This window comes from Fukomys damarensis, unplaced genomic scaffold (assembly GCF_012274545.1).
Source record: "Fukomys damarensis isolate Sample0158 unplaced genomic scaffold, DMR_v1.0_HiC HiC_scaffold_39, whole genome shotgun sequence".
NCBI lineage: Eukaryota > Metazoa > Chordata > Mammalia > Rodentia > Bathyergidae > Fukomys > Fukomys damarensis.
Window position 1 is genome coordinate 27,231,202 of NW_022900951.1, and position 21,404 is coordinate 27,252,605.

General features: G+C 35.4%; 1 protein-coding gene across 6 annotated transcripts in view; it reads right to left on the reverse strand.

Annotated features, from left to right (window-relative positions):
* Window positions 1-21,404, reverse strand: part of Dmd (dystrophin) — a 2,130,457-nt gene that overhangs the window by 514,455 nt on the left and 1,594,598 nt on the right. The window lies entirely within an intron of this gene.

A 21,404-nucleotide genomic window follows, 5' to 3' on the forward strand; every position in this document is an offset into this window, starting at 1 on the left:
TCCAGGAACTTTTCTAAGTAGATGCTCCACATTCCTGGCATATTCAACTTCCTGGGATCTCTATTGTACTGTTCACTTCACTCTCACAGGTTCAGGTATCAACCTCTCAGAGGCACAGTGCCTGGTCTCTGAAGCCTTCTTTTGAATTTAGGTGACAGCCTCTATGATCCCACAACTCTTGCATCTGCATGCCTGTAAAAGTAGCACCCCTGAGATAATGCCAAATTCTGCCACCAGCTCAAGAAGTAGCCACACCCCTTTGGATTATGGCTACAGATGCCTCTGGGTGCCTAGATACCTCAGCAATGTGAAACAAATCCTGGCGAACAATTTCCCTAGGAGAAGGGGCCTATGGGCCTTCTTCTCAAATGAAATCTTTTTGTTTTATACCCTTGAGCATGGGAAAGGTGAGGTCTTTCTGATTCCTGAGATGCCTTTAAGGTCTCTTTCCTATTGCCCTGATGCAAAGAACCTTACTTTTTCTAATGCTATTCTTTTCAGCAACCATTCTCTCCATGGCCCCTACTGCGCAGAAGCTTCCTTTCCTACAAAACTGTCAACTTTTCACATCTGCCCTTTGCTCCTAATTCCCATTTTAGATCTGGCTAAAAGCATCAAACAGTACCCATGGCACAACCTGAGCAGTGGGTTGCTCTGAAATTTTCTCCATCATATTAATTAATCAGTTGTCCTTAATTTCAGTCTTCTGCAAAGTATCAGGTCATGGGAAAAATGAAGACAAATTTTCTGCTAGGATGTAACACTTATCAACTATAGTCTAGCTGCCAATGCACTCTATGTTCTCAGCAAACCAACAGAGCCTGGCCTTTATTGTCATCTCACCATTCCACTGGTCTTCTCAGCTCCACAGGGATCTCGCATAAATCTCTGCTTACTCTTACTGTGTTTACACCATTCTAAGGCTTCTCTAGCTGGCATCTACTAACCTTTCAAGCTCTTTCTGCAAATAAGGTCCCACATCTTCTAAACCATATAGTCAGGTACAGTCACAGCAATGACCCCACTTGGTTAACTCATTGACACAACATTCCTACTAAATTACAACAGTTTTTAGAATTCTTTCACTGTATGTTAAAAAGAATGAAAGCTGATTTAAATTTTTTTAGATTTTTATTAGTTCATTATCCATTATACAGAATAATTGGTTTCATTTTAGAATATTCCTACATTTTCATAATGTATTTCAATCATTTCCACTTCTCCATTTCTCCCTTGTTCTTCCTCCCTTCTCAACCCTTTCCTCTTCTATAACAGTCTCCTTATTTTTTATGTCATCTCTCTCTTTTTCAAAGCTGATATTAACAGAATGTTATTCTTTTTCTCAGGAAAAAAATTCATATACTTTCCTAGTATGTGGATTAATAATCATAGATACAATAAGAATTTTGTTCACTGTCTGCAATACCTTTTACAGTATTTGGTAAAGAGTACTTTTAAACTGAAGTGATTAATTAGAAAATGCAAATATATGTCAGTATCAGCCTTTTTAACCTTAGATACTTTCATTACTTAATATTTCACTAGTGCTCATATATTTGCTGCTGTCTGAGACTGACTTATGCTTTCAAAGTTAGAAATGTAAAGTTCTACTAGGTATACATTTTCAAAAGCAAAATTTGGCAAAACTTTGGGGTACAGATAAAAAGATGGAGAAAACTTGCTTTTCCAGGAAGAATGACCAATACTTGCTTAGATATCTCTCTGAAGCCTGTCAAGTTACTAGGCCAGGAAAGGCAGAAAAGAGTTGAGAGAACTAACTGAAATGTTAAAAGAGCAACAAGTCACTCTACATTGGAAAACTCTCAAAGAACTAGAGAATCTAACATCATATGAATGATGCTATAATGTAAATATAAAGAACAAAAAGAAAAGAAAAAATATCAAAAGCAAACACAAGAATTTCTGTGTCAGAATAAACATAAATTTATAGTTAGAACTTGGGAAAGTCACAGACACTCTGTGCATTGGCATCATTCTCTAAGTTATAGGTATTTCAATATTGAAGCAAGCAAGCAACACATATTTAGAGAAGGGTAACTCCCATCTGTAAAGTGTTATGTACAATTGGAGCATGGACTAGTAAATTATAAAAGTGTCTGACTTCCTGTTCATCATTTGACAAGTAGAGCATGTCCCAGAAAGGAAACCCAGCCCTAGCAAGCTGTCCTATCCTATCAACTAAGAGTTTGTAGTCAAGAATGAGTCTAGGTCACTGGCTTGCCCAAGGACTCAGCACAATCTTGCTAAACCTTTGAGTTTCAATATTGTTTCTCAGATTATTAAAGAGCCTTGGCCTCTTCTCAGACCAGATCAAAACTATCCATCACAAATGGTTCCAAAGTAAGATGTGTTGGCCAGTCTCATTCTCCATGAGAAGTATACTGAGGCTTATTCTCATACACCAAGTGCTTGGCTGGTCGTCTGGAATTGACTACCTTCAGAATAACTTTTTTGTTTTCTTTCTTTCTTTTTGTCATCAGCAGTAACTTAACAATTAGGCTAAAAGTAATCATTAACAGAGTGTGAATTATGTTTTATGTGTAGGGAAAAAAGACAAAATTATGAACAGTCCTATTAAAATATTGGTGAGGATAGAATATCAAGGCAGGTTAATAGTTTGTTTCAAGAAGAAAAAAACATATTAGCAGATTCCAGTAATTATAGTTGACTCTATTGTCTATCACTCTATTGTTTATTGCTATCTGCTAGAGACTTCATCTATGTATACTTTCTTTTATTAAAACTATCCCAAATTACTTTCATCAATTCTAAATGATTTCCCCTCTACCTTCTATGTGGAAAAGGTTCAATACTATTTAAATATATTGGACCAAAGAATCAATATTTTTCTTTCTCCCTGTCTTCCCTGTAACATTATCTATGTATATTTTTTTTATTCATTTGTCTGTTTGTTTTTTGAGACAGGATCTTGCTGTGTCATTCAGGCTGGCCTTGAACACACTATGTATCCTAGGCTGGCCTCAGAGCTTGTGGCCTCTTACCTCAGCCTGTGAAATTCTGGGACTGCAGACATGCATCACTATGCCCAGCCTGAACTATGCAGCTTCTTAGAAAAAGTCCTTAAATTCTGACATAATATGAGGTGATAATAATAGTTCCAGAAGAATGATATAAAAATGACCGAGTAGCGTCAAAGGTCAAAAATAGCACCCTGCTTAATATGGCACATTTCTAGGTTTATGAACAAGTAAAGAGTTTGAGCTCATGGCACTTGAAAATATTATTCAGGTAACACTGGGATAATGAATATACTAATTCTAAGACTCTAATCCCTATCTGGTGGGAATACTGACTGCTATAAGCTCACAACCACCTCCTTTGTGGAAATTGCCCTCTGTAAGTTACAGAACCTTCCTAAGAATCCAATAACACTTCAATTCATTGCAGTATGGTTTTTTCCTCTGATCAGTCTTGCTTCTCTTACATTCTTATACATGCAACTAGTGGGAACATGCCTTAACAAACTTTTGGGGAATTCTCTATCTTAGAGTATGTTTCCAAAGAGTTCAGTCTAAGTCATTTCGGTTTCACTTTGTTTTACTTCTCCTTTCAACCCAAGTGTAGTGCCTTACATTTACATCTCATTTTCCAATATTCAGCCTCCAAGTCCAAGTTGATGAAAACTTTTTGGCTCCTGATTTTCTCTTTTACTGTATTTTTTATTTCTTCCTGCTTAGTGCCATTGGCAAATTGAATAAAATGTTATCTATACCTTCATCAAAACTGATAAAAATATTGGAGAGGACGGAGCTGAGATTAGATTACTGTGAAGAGATGCCAGAAATTTCCTTCCAAGTTGATACATATCTATTACATAGTAATGAAGGGAGCACAGGTCTCAGTGACAGATTTGAGTTGGAACACCAGCTCTGTGTATAAGTAGAGGTCGATAATTTGACTCACAACTAAAGAGAACAATTTCATTTTAGCATTTCTACTTTAACAGGAAACAAGTCCTGTTTATATGTTACATGTTAACAACCAAACCCCACTGCAAAAATGTAAAAATCATAATTATAAGTTCACAGTTATTATTTAATATAACTCAAAATGCACATTGTATTTTAAATGTTATTTTTAAAGGAATGTGATAAAGTTGAAATTCAACAGCTAAAATGATTTCACTAGCTAGATCTAAAATATTTGCAACATAGAAAAATAATACAACCCCTGAAGAATTGTAAGAGTAATCCTAAGTTTAAGTAATGTAGGTTCAAATTTCAAAGGTGCTTGAATCGATGCATCCTACTTGTTGTAAATGCTATGTGGCATGAAAGTACTGACTAGACATGGAATGATATAATGAGCATCATAATTAGGGATTTGATGAAGCTAAGTACAATGCTGAATACTAGAAGATATTTAAAACACACAACCACTGCTTTGAATGGGGAATTGGTTTCCCAGTTAATTGAAATAGTTTTCATCTCTTTGAATGAATACTGATGACAGATGGAACGACCACAGCATAAAACATTGGCTGGAAGCATGAGGGTATTACTTTTTTCTTTGCTGTTTAGTAAGTCACCGTGTACCTCAAGGAATCATTTCCTCCGTGCTTTTTCCTTGAAAATATCTGCACGTCTCTTTTTAATTTTTATTTATTTTGGGGGTTTTTGTTTTATTTTTCATTGAGTTTACTGGTACTTTTTAGGTATACCGTGCAGTTACATTCATCATTGGGATCTTGTACATTTACATGACAGATCTTGGTTCTCATTTTTCCCCATTCCCCTGCCCTCCCTTTACCCCCTCCACCCACGTTTATTTTTAAAGTAAAATTGTGTGAAGAATTTTCCAAAGTACAAAGAAATCTGAAAATGAAAAAAAATCATAAAATAAAAATAGGCAAAATACTGTTCACCAAAAATAAGATCAAAATGATAAGGGCGATTATTCCATAATTTTAAAAATTTTCTACAAGTATCACGTAATATTATGGAAAAAGGCTATTTTATGATATAGAAGAAACTTCTAAATGGTGACCAACAGGAGATATAATATAAAACCCAAACTGCAAAACTTGGGCTCAGAAGCAAGGTAAGTGGCATGGTGGTTCAGAAATGTCACAGAAACACAAAGTAGTTTACAGAGCTGTAGACATGGGGCTGCCAGCTCTGAGTTGAGAAATAGGTAGCAGTTGCTAGTTTAGATTCCGCTGGTCTCAAGCACATGAAAATGTGCTGTACAAGACAGAGAACCTGAGCTAGGCTCTTGGCTTCAGTGAGTAAGGATATGCATCAGTTTTTCTGACTGGTGAAAGGCAAAAAATATCTGTTGTTGACCATCACCTAGGACTGCTTAAATCGCCTTAATTTTTTGTGCGTGGCTCTGGGGTGCAACTGGAAAGATGAAATTTCACAAAACTCCCTAACACTTATATATCCTGTATATTTTTTAGCATAGCACTTGAATGAATGGTTTTTATTAAGAAAACAAATCCCTATTATGCTTTAAATGAAGCCATGAAATCCTCAAATTGGAAGACTACTGGAATTATACAGATACAAATTAAGTCAAATTATGATTATATTCATTTATCAAAATAACTCAGTTTTTAAAAATAAACACTAGCTAATTTAATTCTATAGTGAATATCCCTTAAAAGTTTTCATGAGGATGATGTAGATGCCAACAAAATGAAAATTATAAACATAATTACAAAGTAATATAATGGATATTGTTGCTAGCATTACTGGTTCTATTAAACCAAGTAAGGGAAACTTCTCTCATTTGTTTTAATTTTAGGCAACATAATATTAAATTTATCAATGAAGAAAAGTCTGTTGGTATCCTAGAAGGCTCCATTAGGAACAATTATAAGTTTTCTTTAATTGTAGAGCTTTTTTTCATGGGTAAATCACTTTCAGGGCCATTTCAAAGCATATATTTTAGTGTCCTGGTAGAGTCCAATTCAGGATTATGGGACTAGGTTAGAATGAAAATGGCTACTTGGCTACATCACAAGGTAATTTTCCACACTAGTAAATCACCAATGACTTGGTTCCAAATGTCTCCCTTTGTGCGCAAGCCCTGCAAGCTAGAAACATTCTAATTACTTTATTTTTATTTTCTTTTTTTTCCTCATGAGTTTACTGGTACATTTTAGGTATACAGTACAGTTACATTCATTATTGGGATCTTGTACTTTTACATGACAGGTCTTGGTTCTCATTTTTTCCCCTTGTCCCTGCCCTCCCTTCAGCCCCCTTCTCCCCTCCCCCTTTAAAAACACTTCATTTCTATTTCTTCATTTTCTCATATTTTTTTCTTTTCCCTTATTAGATTTCCCCTACCTTTCCCACTTTCCCCAAACCTTTAGACCCTTAAAGGAGATGACAAAAAACGAAGTAGTCAGTTACTACTGTGGACATTTTAGATTGGTATGGATCATGACACTCCCTGGCCAGAGCCTGAAGGTTTCACATAACAGGTATCATAGGATCTTGTTTTAGGATGGTGAGGTTTCTTTATGTTTTGCAATCAATTGGGATGATTGAGTTTCAGAGGTATTAAAAGTGAAAGTGCATTGTAACATGTAACTCTCTTCTGAATTGCCAAAAGAAATTTCCTAGTACTTCCAAAAGAAGTATACCTAAAGGATTTGCTAATGGTTTGGATTTTTAAATATATCAAAACCTTTTACTAGTTAAGGTGGACTAAAAAGTATATTCTGCATATGAGGGATTAAAAATAAGCTACATTAAATTGATGACTTTGGGATCATTTGTAGCTTTAATATTTACTAATAAAATATGCTACAAATACATTATAAGAAGCCTCCAAATTAATAAGTGGTTATATTTTAAATTTGAGTTCCATTAGCATAGCTTTAATAGCAACAGACTTTCATCCTTTAAACTTTTGGAAATAATACAAAGCCATTTAGTGCCTAATATTTGATTGCTTTATTCAACTCATAAGTTATTATACAATTACAGAGCAAAAAAGGTGTGGTTACACAATAATACAATAGTCTGCTGATAATCAGAAGTGGTCCCTAGGTGGTTCTAGAAATTGATTTCCAAAAATATTTTGAGAATAATATTTGTGAATAGAGTATGAGTCTTTTATGGAGTCCACATGCCCGATCCTCTCCTAAATAAGCAAAAAGACAAGCAAAAATTTATGATGCTATTTTCTTTTTCTCCCTAGAAAAAATAAATTTTACTTATTTTCTTTTACATTCAGAAAAATTAAGAGTATGCTTTTGGGATTATATTACATATCTAAATATCATCCATCAAACTTTGGGAGGGTAAAGAAAGTGCTAGTACCAAAGGGAGGCAAGAAGATATATTTTTTAAGGAACAGAACTCTGGGGCCAGTGTGAAAGTCAAAATAATGACTCATAGATGGCTGAGAGCTCTAAGAATAGAAAATCACAATTTCCTAGGGAAAAGAAAAAGGCTTCAGGATCAGGTGACACTAAGGTGAAGAAAAAGGAATAGTTTAGAACAAATTTTGAAGCAGAATACAGAATTTGGAAGCCAATTTTACCCATGCATCAGGAGGTTTTAAATGAGAAAGGCAAAAGTAATTCTTAGATTTCCAGGACTAGAGTTAAATAAGTTAGACAATGAAATACAAGAAATCTAGCATCATTTTAGAGGAAGATTATGCACTCTAGATATTTTGGAGGCTGTATGATATGTGGGCAGAACGTATGTTAGATGGCTGAAAAGACAGTTCTGGAGATAAGGAAAATGATATGTATAAGATAAATAGATAGACTTAATGGCAATTGAAGCCAATGGACAGTTTCTTGAAATGTGCAGAGAGAAATAAGAAAGTGAATAAACAATAGACATTTAGGCTGTATAGAGGAAAAGGAGACTACCCCGATTACTGTTGCATGTCCCAAATTTGTATCTTAAGGCATTCTCCAGAAATTAAGGTTTTTATATCCAGTTGCGTACTCCACATTACACAACAGGATACACAATAGAAATTTCCACATTTCATGCATTTGTATCTTCCTCCCAATATGTTTTGCTCTTGGGGAGTTTACCATCTTAGTAAATGGGTATCTCATCTTCTAGATGCCAACACTCAAAATTCTGGAGTCTTTCTTGTCTCCTCTCTTTAATGCACACACAAATCCAATCCATTTAAAAACTTTTCCAGCTCAACTCTCAAACTATAAAGGAACCCACCTGCTTCTCACCACCGTCATGTTTCCCATTCTGATCTAAGCCACAATCACCTATCTCTTGACTGTTTTATCACTGCAGTCTCCTAATGGTCTCTCTACTTCCTGTTGTCAGTTGTAACAGAGGAGCTAGATAAATCAAGACATGTCACTCCTCTGCTCAAAACTCTTCAGTGGCTCCTTTCTAATTCAGAGTAAGCTTTGCAAATGCAAGGACCTGAGTTCAATCCCTGGTACCAAAAACACAAAAACAAAACAGAGTAAGAGCTAACGTCCCTAGAGGGATTTAAAAAGGCCCAATAGAATCAGATTCCTATGATCTCTCGGGATGCATTAACTACTACACTTCTGTTCACTTAATCCTTTCCTGCCACCATGGCCTCCTCAAGCTTACTCCAACATGCCAAGCATATACTTGCCTCAGGGGATTTCCACATACTAGGACCTCACTGAACTGCTTTTCTTACAATTACCCTTATGGCTCAAATCCTCAGGTCTTTTAGATTTCACTTAAATGTCTTCCCTTCAGAAAGACTTTACTTGCCATAATTGTTTATTTTTTAAAAATTTGATTGTTGGATACATAATAATTATACAAATTTATGAGGTATACTGTGAAGTTTTGATTCATGCTTACATTGGTAATGATTGGATCAAGGTTAATACCATATCCATAACCTTAAACTTATCCTTCTTATATGGTGTGTGTATTCAAAATTCTCTCTTCAAGCATTTCCTTTCAACCACACACACATACACACACTCACAAACACACACAAGTCAACATCCTTCCCTCTCTCTGTTCTATGTGACACATAATATACTTAATGCATTTATTTGTCACTGTATCTTATCTTCTCAGAATATAACCTTCCTGAAGGTAGGGATGTTCATTACTGTTTACCTAGTTACTAAGTACCAAGCCTACCTAGCACATACCTACCCTCAAAAATTTATTCAGGGGATAAATTGATTCTTACAATGTTGATAACCGGTGATATTTACTCAGCTCCTGCTATGTGCCTGGCACTTTGCTAAGCACTTCATGTTTATTACAAGATTAAAAAATAAGAGAGTTGCAAGATAATATTGTTCTAGAAACCAAAGAAAGGAAAGTTTCAATTACCCTTGTTTCCCTAAAAAGAAGACCTAGTTGGAAAATAATCAGCATTGAAAATTAGGGATCAAAAATGCCAGCCTGAACCAGCCTATCCTTGTCTTACCTGCCAACAATATTCTCTTGTTTGGCCACTCTGGAAGGCAGGTAAAGCAAGGATAGGGTGATTGGGACTGACATTTTTTTTCTGGTACTGGGGATTAAACTCAGGACCTTGTGCTTGCCAGGAAGGTACAGCACCACTGAGCTACATCCCCAGCTAGGGGCTGACAATCTGATCCTTGGTTTTCAAGGCTGATTATTTTTTGACTAGCTCTTATTTTCAGGGCAAGCGGGTACTAAGTTGATTAACAGTATTGGTGGTAAATGGAGTAAAGTATATGGACCATTAAAATAGCGCAATTAGATACTATGTAGTCATTGATAATCTTATGAGGTTCTTGTTTTCAAACTGTTGGTGCTGGAAAAGCAAAATTGGAGTAGGTAAAAATACAACCAGGACCCAAAGGATAGGAATCAGTGAAGTCAATTATTGCTGAAAAATGAATAGAAAATAGGATCTTTTAGGAAAGTTGTTTTAGGATGAGGGAGACTAGAGTATATTGGTTGGATGAAGGAGAGGAGCAAGAAGAAAGAAGAAATTAAAGTTCCCAAAGGAAGAACAGTAAATAAAGTAAATAAAAAGCGAGAATCCATGTGGATCTAATATAGCTCTTTGCTATATATACATATACACATATATGCATATATGTGTATACATATACACATATATGCACACGTATATGCATATGTATATACAAGGTAAATCTCTTTTAGAACCTATAGGGATTTTTCCATTATCTGATAGCTAACCTAAGGAACCTGCAGCTATGTCAAAACCTCTCCAGCTAGGACCAGCTCTCTAATTCATGAGTTTATATCTTGCATGTTGAAAGTTGTAGAAGCCCTCAGATAGATACAAATAATTCAGAGTTAATGCTCATTTCTTCTTTAAAGAGTGATCCTGGAATAGAAATAAGGAAATGAAATTTCATGACAGTGTCATCATAAAGTCATCAGCCAGATGGCAGTCCTTGAAATCTAATCTTAGAGGCCTTTCACAATAATTTGTAATATCACATCTAATATCATGTTCACAAATCCATATCTATTCACAGAGATTGAAGAGAAAAAATGAACTTATGAAGATTTGCATTTTTGGCTTTATGGACATTGTGTAGAATGTGATCAGGAAAACAAAACATTTTCTTTCATAGGACACCTATGTTCTGATCTGAAGTACTAAAGTAAACATCAGCTTCCTTTTATTTTTATTTATGTCTAAAATCTACAACCTGCTAGTGGATGACATGAAAGTTTTTCCATGTTGCATTTACGTTATTTAATATTCAACATTTTAAAACTGAATTGAAGATTTTATTGTCTTAAATAGGTTCCCAACTATGCATATATTTTCATAGATTTAACTATATCATTTTCAGTTTCAGTGCAGGCTATATGTTAGTGTTCAGTAGAAAAAGTGTCTAACCTGAACTGTGAGAAACAACTCAATCAGAGGGCTTTCCATACCAAGTTTTCAAAGACATGAGATACTTTTTCTCTATAAAACATATATTATCAATCTTGCCTTTTTAAAATGAGTTCATACAATTAACAAAAAAACTGAAAGTATCATTCTGTCATAGTTGTAGTATTTCAAAGTTTAAGCATCAACACTAGAAAATAGATAAATGGAAGAAATAAGGTAGAAACAAAAAATATGAACCCACTTTGTAAAGAAAATACTGATGTATAAAATATGGCTGTAAGTCTTTTTGAAATAATAACATACATAAGTATTATAAGTGTACCCTAAACTGCTTAGATGAAGGCAGTTACAGACGAGCTGGAGTAGGACTGTCAATAAAACTTTCTTCAATGATAGAAATATTGGACTTTGTCCTATTTAATAGAGAAGCTTTTAGTCACATGTGTCTGTCAACCATTTAAAAGGTGGCTAGTGAGGGAGAAACTGAACTTTAAAATTTAGTCACCTTTAAACTTAAATAGCTCCTTGTTTCTGGTGGCAACCGTATAGGTCAATGTGAATATAAATAATGATGATTTTACTACTGTTTCACCTAGGCAAGACAGATAAATAGGTCAAAATGCAAAAGATCACACAGCGTTTCCTTGTTCTTTATGCATCCTAGAATATGGTCTATAAGAGTGTAAAATAAGAGAGAATGTAGTCAAAGCAGAACATAGTTTAATCTGTACTATTTAATACAGTAATATAGCAGAGATAGAGTGTGGATTTATAACATCTAAAATTATCATTAGCTAGTATAATCCCAACTGTCTTTATGATCTCTCACTGACCAGATAAATGATCGAGACTGAATAATTCATTGTTATTATAATGCTACTCTGCCAGTCAATGATTTGAAAGGTTATTTCTTCAGGAGACTTAATACAATCCATCTATAGCATACCAGTTTGGCTTTCCATGCTTTTCGTGACAGATCTTCTCTGTTAATTGGCAAAACTAACCAGCAAACACTTAGGTACACTGTAGTGAGATAAATATTATAAGTGTAGCTATCCTTTTAAAGTTAATTAATTTTTATTAGTATGTGTTTGCACTATATAATGACCACAATTATTACAGGGAATCGGTACATGTACATGACATATCTTAATTCTTTTTTGTTTTGTTTTTCATCCCCTACCCTTCTCCTCCCTCCTTTCCCGTCTAAAAACTTTATTTTCATAATTTTCTCTATCTCTTTTCTCTTCTCTCCCTCTCTCTCCTTCAATCTCTTCTTCCTTGAGCATTCTTGTCAGTTTAATTGGTCTGAGAGATGCCTAAGAAATTAGGTGTGTCTGGTTGTGTCTGGATAGGTCACGTGGGCTATATCTGGTTCCTGGCTCATTCTCTGGAGATCTTCTTCTGTACTCTGCTTCTTGGATGCTATGAGCTAAGCAGCATTCTTTCACCCTGCCCTTCTTCAAAGATGTTTTGCCTTGGAGGCAGCTAATCATGGACTGAAAGCTCTGAAAATGTAGGCCAAATTAAAACTTTTTGTCCTCTGAATTGTATATGTCAGCAACAGAAAAGCAACTCATTCAATAGGGGGCCCACAGGGCATGAAGTTTTAAGATTGGTAGAGATGGATTTCTGGAGGAATTAAACTGAGATTTGGATAATTAATAGAAAAGAAGACAGAATGATGTATACCATGTCAGCAAGGGCTAGAGAATATACAATGTAATTAAGATGAAATAAAAGTCGGTCACTGTTTCTTAATTGACTGTGAGGGAAGGTAGGGAAGGATCCAGAAAGAACAAGAAATTAGGCTAGAGTTATAAGGAAAGGTCGAATCACACAAGACCTTAAAGGCATTTAAAGGAGTATAGAAAGCTTTTTTTTAAAACAATGGATAAGGTACTAATGAATTCAAAGGCCAAAGAGAGTAAACTACACAATTACATTCCATGTTGAAATAACATTCTGAATTTTATGAGAATGAATAGAAAGTAGGAAGACTAGAAGAGAAGCCATTAGGTAAATGATATAGTCATTCACACAAGACATTAGAGTAGAGGAGTAGGAATGGATTGAAGAGGCTAGATTTGTGAGTTATTTAGGCAGTGAATAGCTTTACTATAGGTTAGCTATGGGACTTATAGAAGGAAGAGTTAAGTGTGACTTTTAGCACTCCAAGTAGATCACCTGGAAGGTTGTTGTAATGTTCACCAGATAGGGACCATAGAAAGAGAAGTTGGATGCATTTGGAGAAAAAGATTAGAAGAGGGTGAGCTGAGTTCAGCTTTGGACATACTCAATTTGAAGCTCCTGTGTGAAATTAAAATGGAAACAGAGCAGTAGGACATACAGGTCATAGATGCAAAAGAGCATAACTCATCTGGAAATACAAATAGGTGGTCATTCACAGAATGAAAATACACAAGTGGATCAATTTTAAAAAAAAGTATATGCTGAGTGACAAGGAAATAGGAAATAACTTCCTAGGCTTGAATCGAAATGGACTTGGTGAATTGAGATTCTGTATGAACGAGCTAAAATTGCCAGCTGGTAAAATTCAGCTTCACTTTACCCATTGTGAAAGTAACTATACTTTCATTGGTTGATGGATTTTAGAGATGAAGCAAAAAAAACAAAAACAAAACAATCCCCCCCAAAACAATAAAAAACCCAACCCAACCAAAAACTAAAACCATAAATTGGATGTCCTTCCTCTGAAGAATGTAAAGAATTATTTAATAAAGCGATCAAAATAATGAAGAAAGGCTCCCCCACTTCCAGCACCCTGGGCCTTCATCAGAGCAGACCAATGAGGACTGCCCAGCTGCGTGGGGAGCTCACTGTTGCCCCACCTACAGTACCCCAGGCATATAACAGAGCAGACTGATGAGGACTGCCTCTGCAGCATTCTCTCCTCGCCATGCTCTCCAGTCTTCTGGTTGTGCTGGTACCTGGATCCACATTTCAGATGCACTAGTGGTCATAAAAGCCATTTTACTGAGCTCCAGGAGATAGAATAGAAGTGAACAATTATAATAAAGGGACATCAGACCACTGTAGTTGGTAAGTTGGAGGGATCACCACCTTCCATCAGAACTTGGACTATATTCAGGGGAAGGGCAGCTGAAACTTGCAGAAGAAACCTGCAGGAGGTCAGGTAGCTCAGCTTGGGCCTTGCAGGCAGAATTCAGCCTGAATCACAGTGGTCTGCTATTGGCTAACCGAGGCTAATTGACTTAGTTCTGCATATTGCTGCCCACATTGTCTACTGTGACAGCAGAGATACATCCTGAAGGAGGCTGTTCAAATATCTTCTTTCTTTTCCTCTTATTTTTAATTTTAATTTTTAAATTTTATTTTTCCCATTCTGCAAATTCCTTTTTTCTTTTTTCCTGCTCAGTCTCTTGCTCCCCCATGTTATTCTTCATCTCCTTTTTTGTTACTGTTTCTGCCATAATTTGGATTTATTCTTTCTTTTTTCCTCTCTTTTTCCTTCACTTGATTGGCATTATGTTCAAAGGAAAGCGAGTACAATTTATAGCTTCCCTATTACTGTTAAGTTGTTCTTTTCTTGTCCTTGTTCTTGCACATTGTCTTTCCCTTTTGTCTTCAATAGTTTCCTAGAGTTTGAGTGATCATCCTGTGTCCTCTGTTTTCACTTGAAACCTTCTATACTTTTACTTATCTATTCCTCTCCTTCCAATTTCTTTTAGTACCCATCCTAAAGTGTGAAGTTGCTATATTGAAGAGCTTAATCACTATAAACATAGTTGAGGCTGATCCTCGATTTTGATTTAAGTCACATGAGTTAAAGGTGATAGATTAATAACTACCACAAATGGTCAAGTTCTAAGCTGTGCTTGATGCTATTGTGTTGCTGATTGTATCAATTGGGCTAAAGGTTTGTGATTTATGAGCTGTCCTTTCTGATATTATGAAAATCAGAGCATCTCTGAGTTATTAGAGACTCAAAACCTAAAGAACAGCTATATCAGGAAGATAGAAGTACTCACATGGGAATTAAACTAACGACAGCCCAAAAACATGAATAAAAATGAGAAAACACTTAAGCAAGGCACATATACAGACTTCCAGTTCACCAGTGGCAAATTCTAGGGGAAACGAGGTGGAAAACTGACAATCAACCACCAAGAAACCCTGAACTCATAGCACAGGAAGTAACAAAACAGATCAATCAGGATCTAGAAAATTTCAAAACAGAAATAATTTCCCAGAAAGCTACAGAGATGGTGATCACAATGAAAGATATGATTAGAGACTCTAGAACAGAAACAGACAAACAAATAGATGAGTTCAGGACAATGACAGAAGCCATACATGCCCAGCACAGGAAAGAGATGGAAATCGTGAATGCCCAATGCAGGAAAGAAATGGAATCCATGAAACAGATTCAAATAGATATCCAGAAGATTAAAAACTCTATAGAAAGCATTCACAGCACAATGAATGAGTGTAAAGATAGAATTTTAGACATGAAGATAAGATTGTGGTGAATGACCATGAAAAGAGAGATCTCTTAAAAACAGTAAGGGATCATGAGAAATCAATCGATCCAACCACTCCTAGGTGATGCAGAGAAGAACAATATAAGACTGATAGGAATCCATGAAACAGGAGATGAAAGTAGAAATGACATAAAAAACTGTTCTCCGAATTAATGACCGAAAACTTCTCAAACAAAGGAAAATAATTAGACATAAGGATAATTTAGGCATATAGGACTCCAACTAGCCATGATAAAAAAAATCTGCACCTAGTCATATAATAATCAAGATCCCTGGAAACCCAACATAAAAACAAAATATTACAAGCAGTTAGAGAAAAGAAACAAATCACGTGCAAAGGATAGCCCATCAGAATCACAGCAGACTTTTCAACACAAACCCTCAGGTCAATGAGAGCCTGAAGTGAGTTACTTCAAGCCCTAAAGAAATAAAAAAAAAAAAACTTGGAAGCTAGATTGATGTATCTTGCAAACTCTCTTTTAAAGGAGTCACACATGTGCAAATACCAAATAGTTTTCTGGTGTGAAAAACTATAATAGTACATAAGATCCTAATGATATAATTGACAATGTGAAATAGGAAGAAAAGGGCTAAAGGTGTAGGGAAAGTGGGAAGGGTAGGAAAAGGGTAATAAGAGGAAAAAAATGAGAAAATGAACAAATGGAAATAAAGTGTTTGTAAATGGGGAGATTAGGAGGGGGTGAAGGGAGGGCACGGACAAGGGGAAAAAATGAGAACCAAGATCTGCCATGTAAAGGTACAAGATCCCAATGATGAACGTAACTGTCATGTATATCTAAAATGTACCAATAAACTCAATGAGAGAAAAAAAATGGATGGGGAAATAAGATACTTCCATGACAAAGAACACCTGAGAAACTTCTTCATGAATATGGCACTCCAAACAATTCTAAATAATATCCTAGAAAAAGGCAAGGAAGGTCACAATGCCATGAGGTCCAACAGAGCAAATCAATTAGGAAAGGCAAGAAACTAAAGGGAGAGGGGGAAGAATTAAAAAGAATCAACAACAGGATAAGAACATGACAGTGATAAGTCAAACCGTATTAATTATAAACATAAATGTCAATGACCTCAATTCACCAATTAAAAGAAATAGACTGTCAGAATGGATTAAAAAGCAAAATCCAATATGTTGTTTACAAGAAACATACCTACTTAAAAAAAAAAACTCATAGACTGAAAGTGAAAGGATGGAAAACTGTCATCCATGAGACCAGAGCCCAGAAAAAACCAGAGGTAGCTATCTTATTGGCAGACAAAGTAAATTTGATTAAGAGAGACAAAGAAGTTCACTATATCCTTGTAAAGGGAACAATCCAAGAGGAAGAGATGACAATCATAAATATATATTCACCAAATATTAATGCTCCTAACTATACAAAAGAAACATTAAGAGACATGAACAACCAAATAAGCACTAATACAATTGTAGTGGGGACCTAAATACCCCACTGTCACAAATTAACATATCATCTAGACAAAAAATCAACAATGAAATACTACAACTGAACTAAGCATTTGAACAAATGGACTTAATAGACATCTACAGTGTTCCACCCTACAAATTCAAAATATAATTTCTTTTTGGCTGTATATGGGTCATTCTCCAAAATAAACCTCATAGTAGCTCATAGAACCTGTTTAAATAAATGCATAGGAATCGAAGTTATCCCATGTATGTTATCAGACCATAGTACAATTAAGCTATAGATCAACAGGATAAGAAACTGAAAGAATTTCACAAACACATGGAAATTGAATAACACTCATCTGAAAAATCAATGGGTCACAGAGGAAATTAAAAAACAAGTTAGTCAGTTTTTATAAATAAATGATCATGCCAACACAACATACAGGAATCTATGGGACACAATGAAAGCAATTCTATATGGAAAATTCATAGCAGTACATACCCACACTAGGAAAAGAGAGCGAACTCAAATAAACAACCTAAAGATGTATCTTCTGTTCCTAGTAAAAGAAGAACAAGAAAAACCCAACGTTCGTACAAGGGAAGAAAATATAAAGATCAGAGCAGAAGTCAATGCAATGGAAACTAAGAGAATGATACAAAAACAAAATCAATGAATCCAAGAGATGGTTTTTCAAAAGAATAAATAAAATTGATAAAGTCTTAGTCAACCTTGTCAAAAAAGGAAAGAAAAGGCTCAGATCCATGCAATAAGGAAAGAAAAAGGTGAAGTCACAAAAGATCCCACAGACATCCAAAGATCAACAATACCTATTTTGAGAACATGTAGTCTAATAAAATGGAAAACATAGAAGAAATGGAGAGATTTCTTGATACTTATGAATTACCAAAGTTGAATGAAGAAAATAAAAAAAAAATCTAAACACCCCAAGTACAATCAGTGAAAATTAAAAACGTACGTAAAAGTCTACCAACTAAGAATAGCCTGGGTCCTGATGGATTTACTGGTGAATTTTATAAAACATTTAGAGAAGAACTACTGCCACTACTCTTTAAATTTTTCAATGAAATTAAAAGGGAAGTAGTACTTCCGAATTCGTTCCTGGAAGCATTACTTTGATTCCCAAACCAGGGAAAGAACCAACCAAACAAGAGAACTACAGGCCAATCTCCTTAATGAACATAGATGCAAAAATCTTCAATAAGATACTGGTAAACAGAATACAGAGGGTCTGCAAGAAGATCATATATCCTGACGAAGTTAGATTTATCCCAGGAATGCAAGGATGGCTCAGCATATGTAAATCAGTACACTATATTAACAGAGTCAAGGACAAAATCCATATAATTATCTCAACAGATGCAGAAAAATCATTTGACAAAATTCAACACCCATTCATGATAAAAACACTGCAGAAAACTGGAACACATGGTCTTTATCTCAACTTCATGAAGGCTATGTATAAAAACCAATAGCCAACATCATATTAAATGGCCAAAAACTGAAAACCTTCTGATAAAATGAGGAACAAAACAAGGTTGTCTGCTGTCACCACTCCTATTCAGTATAGTTCTGGAAACATTTGCCACACAATTAGACATGAGAAAGATATTAAAGCAATAAAGATAAGAAAGGAAGAAGTTTAACTGTCATTATTTGCTGATGATATGATACTCTACATTGAAGACCCAAAAAACTCTGCCAAAAGCCTTCTAGACTTAATTGACACTTTCAGCAGAGTGTCTTGATACAAGGTCAACACTAAAAAGTCAATAGCCTTCTTGTACACAAATAACAGACTCACTGAGAGAGAAATTAAGGAAGCAATGCCTTTCACAATAGCATCAAAACAGGAGTATCTAGGAAACAATCTAATGAAGAAAGTAAAAGATCTGTGCACTGAACACTACAGCATTCTGAATTAAGAGATCTAAGAGGATATAAGAAAATGGAAAGATATCTCCTGGGTATGAAGAAGCAACACAGTGAAAATGGCCATGCTACCAAAACTGCTATATAGATTCAAGGCAGTTCTGAGTGAAAATCCAACAGTATATTTCACAGAACTAGAGAAAATAATCCAAAAATTTATTAGGAACCAGAAGAGACCTAGAATAGCAAAAGTCATTCTAGGCAAGAGAGAAATGACAGGAGGTATTACAATCCCCAACTTGAAACTATACTACAAGGCCACTGTGATAAAAACAGCATGATCCTGGCAAAGAAAAAGACCCAAGGAACAGTGGAATAGATTGGAAGAAACAGAAACAACTTCAGATGTACTCAGCTACCTCTTTTTGACAAAGGAGCCAACCATCCTCAGAGAAGGAAAGATAGCCTCTTTAATAAATTGTGTTGGACAAACTGGATTTCAACTTGTCAAAGAATAAAATTTGAAAATGGATACATATTGAGGATATACTCCTATGTGAAATAAGTCACACACACATGTGTAAATACTGAATAGATTCTCTGGTGTGAAAAACTATAAGAGTACATAAGTTCCTAATAATATAATTGACAATGTGAAATAGGAAGAAACGGGCTGAAGGTGTAGGGAAAGTGGGAAGGGTAGGGAAAGGGTAATAAGGGAAAATAAAAAAAATGTGAGAAAATGAAAAAATGGAAACAAAGTGTTTGTAAATGGGGAGGTTTGGAGGGAGGGCAGGAACAAGGGGAAAAATGAGAACCAAGACCTGTCATGTAAAGGTACAAGATCCTAATGATGAATGTAACTGTATTGTATACCTAAAATGTACAATAAACTCAATGAGAGAAAGATTAAAATTTGATCCTTATCTTTCACCATGTAGTAAACTAAAATCAAAAGGAATTAAAGATTTAAATATTAAAAAAGAAACACTAAACTTGCTGGAAGATAAGTTAGGCAGAACTCTGGAAGACATTAGCATAGGAAAAGACTTTTTGAATACATTCTCAGTTACATGGGAGCTAGCACAGCACAATGAATCAACAACTGGGATCTCATTTTATTAAAAAGCTTCTGCACTGCTAGAGAAACCACCAGGAGAGCTAAGAGACAACCTACAATGTGGGAAAATATTTTTACCAGTTTCTCCTCAGAGCAAAGACTATTAATCTAGAATATATAAAGAACTCAAAGAAATTAAGCCCCCAAAATATAAAGACCCTATTCAAAAATGGGCATCTGAAATGAACAGACGTTTCTCAGACAAAGAAGTAAAAGCAGCAAATAAGTATATGAAAAATGTTCAGCATCACTGGTCAGTTGAGATATGCAGAAGAAAACAATACTGAGATTCCCCCTCACCCCAGAAACAATGGCTGCTATCAAGAAATCAACCAATAACAGATGTTGGTGGGGTTGTGGGGAGAAAGGAACCCTTCTCCATTGTTGGTGGGAATGCAGACTGGTGCAACCATTGTGGAAATCAATATGGAGATACCTCAAACAACTAGGATTAGAGTTTCCATTTGACCCAGCTATCCCTCTGCTGGTTATCTTTCCTAAAGAATTTAAACAATCATACTATAGTGCTATATGCCCACCCATGTTTATAGTGGCACAGTTTGTAATAGCTAAAACTCGGAAACATCCCAACTGTTCATAAGTTGGAGACTAGATAAAGATGTGTGTATGTGTTATTTAATAAAATGGAGTACTACTCAGCCATAGAGAATGAGAAACTAGAACCATTCATAGGAAAATGGATTTATATTGAGGGCATACTCTTAAGTGAAATAAATAAGAGACACACTTGAGTAAATACTGAATAGTTTCTCTGGTGTGACAAACTGAAAGTGTTAATAAGATCCAAATTGTATAACTGATAATGTGAAATAGGAAGAAAAGGGCTAAAGGTATAGGGCAAATGGGAAGGGTAGGGGAAAGGAAATAAGGGAAAAGACAAAATGTGAGAAGAGGAAAAAAATGGAAACAAAGTTTTTGTAAATAGGGAAGGGTGGAGTGGGTAAAGGGAGGGCAGGGTTTTGGGAAAAAATGAGAACCAAGGTCTGTTATGTAAAGATACAAGATCTCAATGATGAATGTAGCTGTACTGTATACTTAAAACGTACCAATAAATTTAATGAAAAAAAAACTAAGAGAGTTGCTCAAGACATCAAGGAATATGAAATGTGGGGAGAGGGATCTTCCAGAGAGAGAGAGAGAGAGTAGTGTCATTGGAAGAGACCAATCCCTTGACACTCTAGTTCTGTACAATGTCCATTCTTAATACACATTGCTTAAATTCACTAAATTAATCTCTGATCTTAATTTGCTTTCCTAAAGAGGCTTCTATTTGCAAAGTAGGTATTTCCCACTGAGATGTAATGATGAACTCTCCAATACCAACTGATTTCATGTGGATAATTCTTTCCAAGTCTAATCATCTGCTCCTGTTCAACTGAACAGATACTAGATCTGATTTGAAGATGAATGGCCAAACTGAGCCAAAATGGTAATTCAGACTTTCCCTTAAATATCTATCCCCAATTGAAATTTACCTTTCTTCAGTAAGGTCCTTTTGATAGGGCCCCAAATATAACCACTCAACTTCAGGTTAATTTCTCTCTTCCATGGTCATCTGGACAGCCAGTA